At 38.7% G+C, this 13,605-nt stretch overlaps 1 protein-coding gene across 3 annotated transcripts in view; it reads right to left on the reverse strand.

Moving 5' to 3' along the window:
- The window catches only part of AFTPH (aftiphilin), a 64,510-nt gene extending 53,018 nt beyond the window's left edge, over positions 1 to 11,492 (reverse strand). For 2 of the 3 annotated variants that reach the window (XM_069495154.1, XM_069495153.1), the window contains exon 1: positions 11,211 to 11,453. The gene's annotated coding sequence lies outside the window, so the exon portion shown is untranslated. Of the gene's footprint in view, positions 1 to 11,210 lie in introns of all 3 variants that reach the window. The other variant, XR_011236222.1, reaches the window with a different exon arrangement.
- Between the last annotated feature and the right edge of the window lie 2,113 nt (positions 11,493 to 13,605).

The raw sequence follows: 13,605 nt of genomic DNA on the forward strand, positions 1-13,605 counted from the left end.
TATCCAGTTTAATCTCAAAAATCCATTTTAAGCTGGGTGCAGTTGATTACGCCTGTAATCCTAGCATTTTGGGAGGCCAAGGCGGGAGGACTGTTTGAGGTCAGGAGTTCAAGATCAGCCTGAGCAAGAACAAGAGCAAGATCCCATCTCTACAAAAAACAGAAAAATCAGCCGTGAGTGGTGGTTCACGTCTGCAGTACCAGCTACCCAGGAGGCTGAGGCAGGAGAATCCCTTGAGTCCAGCAGTTTGAGGTTGTAATGGGCTATGATGATGCCACTGCTCTCTAGCCAGGGGTGACAGAGTGAAACCCTGTCTCAAAAAAAAATCCCCAAAACCCATTTCACAGATGAAGAGATATGTGTTCATAGTCCCAGAAAAAGCATGAAAAAGTGGGGTTCTACCATTAAAGCCAGTGTTCTTTTCATTATGTCATGCTGTCTGAATTAACTTTCCTTCTTTAGATGCACCTCCTATTACATTTAATAAAGTGAATCACATTTGTTTCCATGTTTTTCTCCTATAGGAGGCTATACACCAATGGTTCTCAATTTTAGCTTTGTATTTTTTTTAATAGAATGGGTTGACCCAAACATCTGTAGTTTTAAAAGTTTCAAAGGTGATACCAATGGATTAACCCAGATTGAGAACCACTGTGTCAAGCTCCCAGAGAATATCATTGGACTTTATAACTGCATAATAACATAATAGCTCCATATTCTGAGTTTGGAACTGCTGAACTCATTGATACAGGTAAATCACTGCAATAGTACTTTTTCTCATAGAAAGTTTTCTCTTACTTATAATGATTTCACTGTGTAAGTATTAAAGACGTGTTGTACACATTTATCTGAGAATATCACTAAGAAATTTAACATTCTTAAGATTTCAAAAACAGGGAGTTCACAACATTAAATCTTTAGTATTTTTCTAAAAAATGAAACTTGAGGTCAGGTATGGTGGCTCATGCCCATAATCCCAGCACTTTGGGAGGCCAAGGGAGAAGGATTAAGACCAGCCTGGGCAATATGGTGAGACCCCGTGTATACCAAAAAAATTTTTTTAAAAATTAGCTGGGTGTGGTGGCATGTGCCTGTAGTCCTAGCTACTAGGGAGGCTGAGGCAAGAGGATCGCTTGAGGCCAGGAATTCAATGGTGCAATGAACTATGATCATGCAACTGCATTCCAGCCTGGGCAACAGAGAAAGATCTTGTCTCAAAAAACAACCCCCCCCCAAAAACATTTACTGCAACAATCCTTGAAACATTAAATAGGTATTTCAGACAGCTCTAGATGTGGGAAATTCCATTTTAGAAATATCTAATTACTACTTCCTACTAACCAGGAAGCTTCCGAAAAAATTTGTTTATTCCTTTTTGAAGCTTTACTTATAATTATGTATAAATTTAAATGTTATACAATTTTTAGAAATAAAAAACCATGCTTAAAAAATTAATCACAGCTAGGCACGGTCCATGCCTGTAGTTCCAGCTACTTGGGAGGCTGAGCTGGGATCGCTTGAGCCCAGGGGTTTGAGGCTACAGTGAGCTGTGATCAAGCCAGCAACCTGGGCAACAGACACCCTGACTCCAGAAAAAAAAAAAAATCATAGTTTCACTCGGCAGATGAAAATGAATATGCAAACAGAGGCAGCAACAAAAACAAACTTTCCTCTACTTCCAGAAAGAAATGTCACTGGGTAATCTGAACTTTTTATTTAGGTTTAACACTTGCACTGTGCTTCAGTTAAACTTCTGAAACCCAATGAGACAGAGAGCCATCATCTGCTGGCCCATTATGATATAGGAGAATAAATCTGAAATATGGAAAGGAGTAAGAGAAAATGGAGACTTATATAAGTAAAAAGTAATGAATATTCAAGTATTCTGTTTGGGCTTCAGGCAGGAGAAAATATGAATTTTTGATATCTGAAACTCTTGGATTTTTTTTTTAGGCATGAAGATACTATTAAAAATAGTAAAAAGTATAAAAAGAGTTCCATGTAAAAAGAGTTAAATTATCTCTTAGTAAATAAAACTTTTTATAAATAGCTACTAAAAACAAAAGCCTTAAGAAAAAAATCAATGCTTCAGGTTTTGAGTGTCACTGCAGCAGAAGCATTTTATCTGCCAGTATTCCAGGTCAACATTTTTACATCCATACATGATAAACAATTAAGATGAAAGATGATCATAGCAAAGCAGAAAATACTATAAAACATAAGTAATGACTCAGAAGAAAACACAAAAAAACCCACTTGAGAGGGTGGTTGAGGCAGAAATACTATTCATTTCACTCATTAAAAAGTACACAAGTATTAAAAATCCTACTCCTAGGACTTTTGCTTTGAAAAGTATCACATATCACTTAGAATGATTTAAAGAATAGCAAGTGATAAATAATTTATTAATCACTTAGGAATGATCTCCTTTATACCGAAACACACAATTATTTATTTAATATAAAAACTGAACCTATTAGCAATATAGAGTTTTTACATTTATTAAGTTAGGTATTTTATCTTTATTCTGCTCATGTAAATAGGGGCCTTCACTTCTATCTTACCTAACTGGCAAGTACTACTTATATAAATGAAAGTTTTTGGTATTTATATTGTATAACATCACATCACAAGAGAATTGGGGTAGACTGACCTTTTTCTTTCCAATTCTCATGTCTCTGTTCTTCTGTATTGATTTTATTACCTAATGCTTCCAATACCAAGTCTCATAGTAGCGGTGACAGTAGGCATCTAATATTTCCCCTTAATTAAGTTACTGACTTTTGGGTTGAGATATATATGTTTTATCATATTAAAAAATTTTTATCCAGTATTTTTATTTTCAGTTGCTTTGTTAAAAATAATCAGAAGGCCAGGCGCGGTGGCTCACATCTGTAATCCTAGCACTCTGGGAGGCCACAGCAGGTGGATCGTTTGAACTCAGGAGTTCGAGACCAGCCTGAGCAAGAGCGAGACCCCGCCTCTAATAAAAATAGAAAGAAATTATCTGGACAACTAAAAATATATAGAAAAAATTAGCTGGGCATGGTGGTGCATGCCTGTAGTCCCAGCTACATGGGAGGCTGAGGCAGAAGAATTGCTTGAGCCCAGGAGTTTGAGGTTGCTGTGAGCTAGGCTGACGCCAGGGCACTCTAGCCTGGGGAACAGAGTGAGACTCTCTCTCAAAACAAACAAAAAACACAATCAGAAATGCATTTTAAAATGCCTTTTCAATATTTATGGAGATAATTGCATAATTTTTCTTTTGATCTATTAATGTAGCAACAATACCAATACCTATTCATAATTGTCTCCAGCCCGTTTTGACAGTTAGGAAGCCCAGTTTATTTTCCACTGAAGCAAAAAAGTAAATGTTTCCAAAGAATCAAATAAGTAATCTGTGAGATTATCTACTTGATTATATACATGTCAAACAGTAAGTATTTAACCTACCTGATCTTACTCCTTACTTTCACTTTTACACAAACAGGCTTCAAAACATACTGAAATTTTCTCGTAAGTATTAAATACACTTAAATTAGAAGCATCCAGGTTTCATCCTTATTCAACTTTCCCTAAACAATCTCATCCACCTAAGGCTTATAATTACCATATTCTAGGACTCCTAGATTTATCTCTACAGCCCAGCAAAGCCAACTCTACTAGATAGACCTCTCTACCTGAATTCCTCAAAGACCTCAAACTGAGCTTACCAAGAACAGAGCTCAAGCTCTTCTTCCTTAAACCTGGTCATTTTCCAGGGCTCTCTAACTCAGTGAATGGCTCCACCATCCACCTAGTCACTAAGCCAGAAACTTAAGGAGCTTTGACAAAGTTCCTTACCCTCCACTATCTCTAAAAGATGATTTTACTTCACAAACCCCTCAATTCTGGAATATCTGTACCTCTTTTCAGCTCCTCTGACTCCACGCTGGTCTAAACTGCCATTATTATCTAAACTAGTCTCCCTAACTAGTCTTCAGTGATGTCCAACTCAAGCAATCTTTCTAAACTCAAATCTGATCGTATCAATCCCCTGCTTGCGATAAAGATTTAAATTAAAAAAACTTTAACAAAGCCCATAAGCCATTCCTATCTCTCTAGCCATAATTCTCCCTTCTCCCATTGTTTCCAGTGCTCTAGGCTAAGCCTTCTTTCAGTTTTTGAAAGGCAGACAATAACATTCCCTTGCACCACAGCGTCTTTGCATTTGCAGTCCCATTGCCTCACACATCCTTCAATTTTTAGGTGAGAGATCAATTCCTCAGGTAAGTTTCCTAATTTAACACCCTCCCCAAAGTCCTCCTACACATATTTCTTTCAGAGCATAAAAAGTGTAATAAGTTTGTAATCAAATGCTTATAAGTAAAAAATTGTGTATACTATGAAAAACACTGACAGATTTAAATGTAATATGTAATTTTTAAAAATCTATTTACTACTTTCTAAAACAGTGAAGTTAATCTTGTATTTCTTCCCCATCAAAAAAGAAGTCAGTGTCACGTTCTAGGGCAGTACTGTCCAACTGAAATGAAGCCATACATGCAATTTAAAATTTTCTAGGAGCCACATTAAAAAAGAAACAGATGAAATTTAATTTATTTTACTTAACCCAAAGTATCCAAAATATGTGATCAATGTAAAATATTGATATATTTCACATTAGTTTTTGAAATCTGCTGAGTATTTTACGCTTAAAGCACATCTTAATTTGGACCAGCTTCATTTCATGTGTGGCTACTGGCTAGTGTATTGGACAACACAGCTGCTGAAGATAAAATTGTATTTCTTGTACTTTAATAGCTTGCTAACAGAATCAGTTACTTTAAAAAGAGCATGGCATTAAGTAAGTTTAACCTCTTACCAAACAAGGACATATCTCAGGTTTTAATGCTCCAAAAACTTTAAATTATATTAATGCAAACATTCCACATTGCTGAAAAGCCTAAATCCAAAATAAAAATTCAGGTAATTTTAAAAACTGCATATTTACTGATCACCTGAGGAAATTACAGGGAGATGGGTACTCAAGCTGATAGGAATGATTTTATTATAATCTCTTGGAAAGCAATTGGCTTTCCCTTTGATTTAGTAACTCTACGTCTAAGACTTGATCCTACGGAAATAACCAAAAACAAGGTCAAAGATTTATGTACAAACTTGTTCACCAAGATGCTCTTCTATGATAGTAAAAACTGGAAAAACCCAATCAGTGGGTAATAGTCACCAGAGATAACTTGAACCTCACATGATGGCATTCTATATAGCCATTAAAAATCATGTTTTAAGGAACAGTTAATAACATGAGCAAATACTCACAATAGTTAAGTAAAAGAAAAATCTGTCAATAAGATTCATATGTGTATGTATGATGTACTCACATACTCATATATTCACATTTTTTAAAAAAACAAAACTGAAGGGAAATCAAAATGTTTTCTATTTGTATAGCATGATGACCAGTGATTTTTTTTCCTGTTATTCCTTTTAACACATATTTATTTAGTGCTAATTCATGCCAGGCATTAAAACAGATGGGTCCCTGCCATCATGGGACATGCCACTTTTGCTCTCACTTTTCCACATTTTTCTAAATTTTCTATATAAGCATTTACCTTTTCATAATTTTAATAACCAGAAAAACACAATATGGAGTGGATACTGATTTGGGTAAATCAACTGCAAGGGGAAATTTCTGGGTGAATTGGGGAAGAATTTGAATGTGGTCTTGAGTATTAGTGTAGATGACTAAACTAGCAGACTTAACAAAATAAAAAATCTAGAAAATAGTATGTGCACTTCACTCTGGTAAAAAGTACACACACACATATATAAATGTGTGGGGAAATATGATTATATAAACTGTTAACAGTGAGGGATCTGTTTTTTGAAAAAAATGGGGTTTTTTGCTTGTCTACATTCTGTGATGCTCCTGTAATATAAGACTTTTTTTTTTTTTGAGACAGAGTCTCACTCTATTGCCCAGGCTAGAGTGAGTGCTGTGGCATCAGCCTACCTCACAGCAACCTCAAATTCCTGGGCTCAAGCAATCCTCCTGCCTCAGCCTCCCGAGTAGCTGGGACTACAGGCATGTACCACCATGCCCGGCTAATTTTTTCTATATATATTTTTAGTTGTCCATATAATTTCTTTCTGTTTTTAGTAGAGACGGGGTCTCACTCTTGCTCAGGCTGGTCTCGAACTCCTGAGCTCAAACAATCCACCAGCCTCAGCCTCCCAGAGTGCTAGGATTACAGGGGTGAGCCACCGCGCCCAGCCAAGACTATTTTTAAAAATTAAAATATATATACATCCACTATTTTCGAGCATCTACTACATACAAAATTGTGCTCAGCTTTGTAAGGGGTAGAACTAAGTAAAAAGAGTCACAACCTTAAAGAAACTTACAATTAATTAGGAGGAATAATATAAGAGTAAAAGTAATACAAGACAAAATATAAACAACATATGAAATAAAATATGGCTACCAGGATTCTAAGAAAAAGATCACACTTGAATGGAAAGAGGAAAAATGGTGAAAATGAGAAAAAGATTCATGAAGGTGAAAATTTAAAACAAGAAGGATTTAATTGACAGAGGAATTGGTAGGCACTGAAGATAAAGCATGGGGCCACTGTCAAGGAACAGTAAGACACATAATAGAGTTTGGTTAGAACGTAGGATATACGAAGGGAGTAGGCAATAAGCTAGAAACATAGTTTGCGAGTGCCTTGAATTTTCAGAAGCGAGTGCCATTGTAAATTTGTTGAGTTTAGCAATGGGGGAATTAGTGGAAGTTCCAATTCAAAAAACTATTCTATCACCTCTCATCAGCTGCTGCTAACCAACTTGGTTAGAGCCACTACCATGTCTTTTTAGCTGTATCACCGTAACCACCTCCTAACTGTGTCTTTCTGCTTCCAGTCTTATAATCCTATAGTCTATTTTTTATACAGCAGCCAGACAGACCATTTTAAAACATAAGTTTATCTCACACCTTTACTCAAAAACTCTGTGATGGCTTCCCATCTCACACAGTAAAAAGCCTAAATCACTAGAATTTCTATAAAAACCCTACAAAACTGCCCTCTCACCCTCTAACTCTGATCACATCTCCTACTGCTCTTCTACTTGATCACTCTATTCCAGCCACACTGGACTTCTCTGCTACAATTCCTTGAACATTCCAGGCACACTTCTGCCTCTACCACTCACCCCCGTATTTGCCTCCCCTCCAAGTTCAAACCTTCTCTGACCCCACCCTACATAAATAGCAAGCCCTACCAACACACCTACTCCTGGCTCAAAGTACAAAAGTCAGCACTCTCCTATGCCCCAAAACTAACTCTATTTTTCTGATGATGATACTTAACATCATCTCCAGTCTTACTGTTGTTTTGCTTGTCTGTCCCAAACACACAAACAAACTGAAGCTCTAAGCAGGCAGATTTTTTTCTTATCCCCAGCACCTAGAACAGGGCCTTACATAGAGCAGGTGCTCAATCAATATTTGTAGTATTAATGAAAGGAAGAGGATAACATGGTGCTAGTAGATATTTAATTGAAATGGTTTATGGCATACTGTAAATATTTATATAAATAGAACCTACAGTGAATTTAATCTCATTTACTATGTAATTTCCCCCTGATAACTACTAACTAATGTAGTGCTTATAAATTAACCTTTAATTTATGAGCAATCTATCTTTGCAAGGTTTACCTATAAGTTAGTTATTTGGAATAAGGGTGGTAGTGACATGATAGGAAGGAATTGTAAATCTCTATTTTCCTCCTCTTTTCACTTCTCCCAAACCAATGAACAATGATTCCCCACTTCCTCCCTTCCTCCCCCCTGACGGGAATAGTTCCTGACCTTTTCCCTTTCCCAGGGAATAGGTTTAATCCACAGACCTATGAGCTGCTACCCTAGGGTAAGGTCAGAAATAGAAACTATGAGTGTGATACAGGGCTGTTGAGATGGTTGGCAGCAATAGAGAAGAGCTCAGGCCAGGCAAGTTAATTCAGAGGAACCTGGAGAAGGCAACAATTCTTTTTTTTTTTTTTTTTTTGAGACAGAGTCTCACTCTGTTGCCTGGGCTAGAGTGGTGCCATGGCATCACCCTAACTCACAGCAACCTCAAACTCCCAGGCTCAAGCAATCCTTCTATCTCAGCCTCCTGAGTAGCTGGGACTACAGGCATGTGTCACCATGCCCGGCTAATTTTTTCTATATATATTTTTAGTTGTCCAGCTAATTTCTTTCTATTTTTAGTAGAGACAGGGTCTCGTCTTGCTCAGGCTGGTCTTGAACTCCTAACCTTGAGCGATCCTCCAGCCTCAGACTCCCAGAGTGCTAGGATTACAGGAGTGAGCCACTGTGCCTGGCCCAACAATTCTTAATTCAATTATTTTTAACTTAGAAACTCCTTGTATTTTAAAAGGAAGTCAACACAAAATAACACTAAATCCTTTCCTGTCTTCTTTTTAAATATACAGTGCTGAAAGACAAAATGATGCGATGTGTTTTAAATACCTAAACTTTTTATTATGAAGGATTTCAAGCATACAACAAAGCTTAGAAAAAAGCCCTAAGGAATGAGCAAGTACCCACCATCTAGCTGTGTTAAATCTTAATCTCTTAGCAAATCTGCTTCATATTTTAAAGATAGTAAAATATTTATAAACCCAAAGTTCTCTCTAGATCTTTTATTCCTCTCCAGTTCTCCAGAGGTAACTTTTATTCTGACTTGGTATTTATCATTCCCACGCATGTTGTACTTTTGCTACATATTCCATAAATCACAGAAAATATATAATGTAGTTTTGCAAGTTTTAAAACTATATAAATGTTATCATATTCTGGTTCTCTCACTTACCAGCTGTTTGATCTTTGGCAAGTTACTCAATACCTTTGTGCCTCAGTTTCCTCTCTGAAAAATGGCGGATAATACTACCTACTACCCTATAGGGTTGTTGTGAGGATTAAATTAGTTAATATACTGCATATAAAGCATTTAGAAAAGTAATCTGGCTCATAGGAAGCAGTATATATATTAGTGTTAGCAATAATCATATAATGCTGTTAAAGGACCCATGATTGTGTATCTCTCTCTCTATATATACATATATTGATTCGGAAAGATTAATTACCAAAATGACATATAAATTTCATATAATGCCAGATATTTTCAAAATTGCAGAAAAACTAAAAATGAAGTTCAGGCTGGAAAGTTTCACTAGCCTACTTAAAGAGGAATTGAAAGTGCTAAGAATAGAGAGAAAAAATCTTCATTTTTAAATTTACAAATTATAGGTAACATTAAATTAGAATATAAACATTTTATTTAAATAACTTACGATGATTTAAAAATATCTAAATACTTAGCTCCCTCCTTTCATGAGATCTGGGGGAAGAGCTGGGAGACAAGGGGCAATCCCTCAATGAGATACTAGTTAAAGAGTAGTTGAGGAACTACTTTGCCTGTTGAGGAACACACTTTAGATTTCACACAAAACATCATTTGGTACTCAAATTTCACTATTTTACTGAACTAATTTGTCACTAACTGCGAGCACAACAAACTAAAATTTAAAATGATGTCTTATAATAGATTCACCTAGGTTATATGATTTTCATAAAGACAACTGGATTCTGCAAAATTTATCAATGCAGTTATGGACACATTATCTTTGTTTTGGTAAAGAATTATTTTTATAACAGTCTCTAAGTCAAAAGATCAAAAAACATCAAAACTTAAATGCCTTACATATTATGTGACTTCCAGTGAATTTCTTTCAGGAGTTTTTTTAAAGATTTAAAAATATGTATGTACTTTGAAGATCAATTAATATATCTAGTTTGATACATACAAAAACGAACTAGATCTAATGAGCATGTACTAGGTGTCATTTACTGGGCTAGATGTTTTACATAGGATCTGTCTTTTAATCCATGTGAAAATATCTTTATGGACAAAACTCAGACGACTACCACAGATAATCTGAACAAATATACTTCCGCAAAGTATTAAAAATGACTACAAAAGCCAACATTTAAACAGGTAAAGCATATAAAATGTAGGTAACTGTGCCAATTATGTTAACACAAGAGTATTGAAACATTTGTTGCCCCTAGGGTTTAGCATATATGTTTATGTCTAAGAGTTTAACTGAAAGCAACAATCAAATGTAACATCAACGACAAACGCTGTGTAGTTCCCTTTCTCTCCCCCTCCCCCAAAAAATCCTCGGAGGCGAATGTAGCCAGTAGAAGGAAGATTTATACCTTATGAAAAGTTCACAAATAAAGTTCTACTTTACTTCTCCTAAAGTGAGAACTTTCAAACAGAACCATTGCTTTTGTTCACTAACCCCCCGAAAATATTTACATGTATGAGTCAGTCAGTCCTTCCCTCAGTCCCAATAGAAGACTCAGTATAACTTGCATAAACCAAAAAGAAAAAAAAGAAAAAACTAGCGATTCCCACTACTTTCCTAATAGAGCAAGGACCCTACCAACGCTCACCCATACTCTGTCCCTGCCCCAAGCAAGACTCAGCACCTGCCAAACCAGGCGCTTAAATAATGGTACAACTTTTCCAACGCAATCTGGAGAGACGCAGATAATTTCTTGAAGAGTGCAAGAAGACGGCAGAAAAGACACTCTCAGTGCATAAGCTTTGGGGCCGTCTCCTCTCCCTGCTGGAGGATTCAAAATCCGCTTGCTTCAGAGACCCTTGGAAGCAGCACACTCCGGTCGCGGCCGGCCTTGGGCCTCAGCGAAGCAGGCAGTGTTTACACCTGTCACGAGGGAGGGGGAGGGAGAAAGAGGAAGCCCGAGCAAAGCCCCAAACTTCTTAACAGCTCCCGGGAGAAAGCGGCCGGCGTGGAGCTTTGGGCAGGTGGAAAAGAAGGGACAGGACGAACCGGCGATGGCCGCCGAGGGAACGGCTCACACTTGCCCGGCCGGTGCCCGGGATAGCAATGAGGTGGCCGTGCGCTTCGGGCGCCGCCAGCTGTATTCCCGCACCCGCCGCAGAAGATAGCAGAGCCTGAGCCCGGAGCCCGCAGGCCCGGCTCCTTCCTCGCAGCCCCCGGCTCCGCGGCGGGCAGGTGCTCCCGGCCCGGGTGAGAGTCTGGCTGGTGGGCCGGGCCCGGTCCCCGTACCCTCTTTCCCCCGAGCGGCTGGGGAGCGGAGCGGCGGCGCTTACCTGGCTCGTTCGGGGCGGCTGCGATGGGCATGGCTCAGGGGCCCGGGGAGGAACTGGCTCCCCGGGGAAGAACCGTCTGTTCCGACGCGGAACTGGTGAGAGCGGAAGGCCAGCTGCTCACAGCCCTGTCAGCGCAGCAGCGCCATGGACGCCCACCCGGAGTTTCGGCGCTGCCGCGGGACCCCCATCCCACTACCCTCCGCCCTCTTCCGCCGCCGCCGCCGCCTCCACCTCCTCCGCGGAGACCCCCCGCCCACTCCACACACTCTCCCATCATGCAGCGGGGGAACCGCTGCCGCCGACACGTCACTTCCGGGCGCAGGTGGCTAGGTCGGGACCGGGCGCTGGTGGGTGCTGGAGGGTGGGGGAGGACACTCCAGGGGAATTAGTGTCACAGAACGCTTACCCCTGCGCAGGCGCCGTCGCGCAGAGCCCCGGCCGCCATTTTGGGTGCGGGCAAGCTGCCCTTTCCTTTTACTTCCCTAAGAGTCTTCGAGCTGTGGGCGGATGGCTGACTTCCCGCACTCCGCCGCCGGCTGAGGCGGCGCTCCCGGCGACTGACAGGTGCTCCCATCAGCTGGTTAACGTTAACGTTCAGCTCAGGACCGAGTTAAGTCTCTCGCTCTCAAAATAAAATTGCAAAGGTTTGGAAGTACAGAACCATATCTTCACCAAAAACCTACAAAAGAGCATTCATCAGCTTGCCCTTTTCTCCCCGATAAACGACTTTTTCATTCACAAAGTTCCTTCCTCTTTTTTTATTTAAGCCGATAGAGGAAGAAGCTGATATTTAACGAATAACAAAGAAGAAATTGTGATAAATCGAATTTAAGATGGGAAAGCAACCGCCGAACTGACAGGTCGTCTTCGAGAGCAACAACAAAATAATCCGGAATTTGGCTCAAATGGAGACTGGTCGTTTTTCATAGATCCTTCGGGAGAATATCCAGTGAAGATAAAGAAATAAAATCCATTTCTGCATTCAAACGCATTTCTGTAACAGAGGTCATAACAGATTTTGTTTCCATTATCAGTCCTGAGCTGTTGGTCATTTGTGTTTTTATAACCTTTCTCCCTCCTTTATCGTGAATATCTGTTAGAACACTGGCCACTGTAAAAATCAGACTTCAAGGCTACAGGATTTTATTACTGTTTGGGATGATGAGCCGAGGGTCCTACCCTGCAAATGAGCTCTGCCGGTCCCTCATTCTGTCCATATTGCCAAACCTGGATCGGTAATTTGAATAATTCAAAATCGGTCCACAACAGCAAAGCTCCGCAGCTACGCAAAGAAAGAAGGATGGAAAACACCCTCTCAGCCACAGAAAAGTGTCCACCCATTTGAGTGGAGGAATTATACAAATTAGAGGAAAGATAAGGACAATAGCAGTTCATCATGGTTTATCCCGCCTCTGCAATGTTCTAGACAAATTAACTTGAAGTGCTAAAATAGACCTGCATTCCTCTCTTTACAACTTAATCGCTATAAGATATATGGAGACGGCATCACTTTAAATTGGAGTACCAACTGCTTTGTGGTGACGCTGGATTTTTTTGTTATTGCTCTGTCACTAAAGTAAGAAAAATCTATATTGCTTGTCAAATTTATTCCTATTGTATTTCGCCCCCTGCTGGTTTAGCTCGTGTGCTTGAGTATGTGTGTGTGCAGTGAAAAACTGGAAATGAATTGATTTTAGACGACCACATGCTTGTTTTCATTTGATAACTCTACTAAACAGAAAAATCAAAATAAGAAGATACGGCAAGATCATAAAGCAGACCCTACACTAGGAAAATATTTACACTAAAATAATGAATTTAAACATCAAAACATTAGAAAGAAAACCATGCTTTTGGGAAAATATCTTTCTGATTTCATAAAAAACATAAAATTAAAAAATGATGATTTTTGTCCAGTAAACGCATAAACCAATCCTATTCACTAAGGACAATTTAAAAATCAGCTTCCAACTTTGTAATATGGAATTTGAGAAGCTATTTGGCCAACTGCTTTTTGAGTGCAATCAACCAACCTGTAATTGGTAATCTCACATGTACTTCTGAAGACAGCATTCTTGTGCTTACAAAATTGTATTACAAAAGAAAAGTCTTTGAATGTTTTTAAGATGATAAATCTATGGGAAATATATAATTCATTGCATTTGGAGCCAATGATAGTATTATTTTTGTTTACCTTTAAAAAATTATGACCATAACTGCATTACCTAAGATTTGACATCAAGAAAAGAAAAAAAAACAACTACCAGTTATCATGTTTTATATTTACTTCTAGTTTTTTTCTCCTGTGCAGACTTTGTTTACAAAGTTGTGAACATAATGTAAATAGATTTTGTATCCTTTTTTTCAACTAATGTTATGTTGTAAGCATTTCCTA

The sequence above is a fragment of the Eulemur rufifrons genome, chromosome 19, assembly GCF_041146395.1.
Source record: "Eulemur rufifrons isolate Redbay chromosome 19, OSU_ERuf_1, whole genome shotgun sequence".
In the NCBI taxonomy this organism is placed as follows: Eukaryota; Metazoa; Chordata; class Mammalia; order Primates; family Lemuridae; genus Eulemur; species Eulemur rufifrons.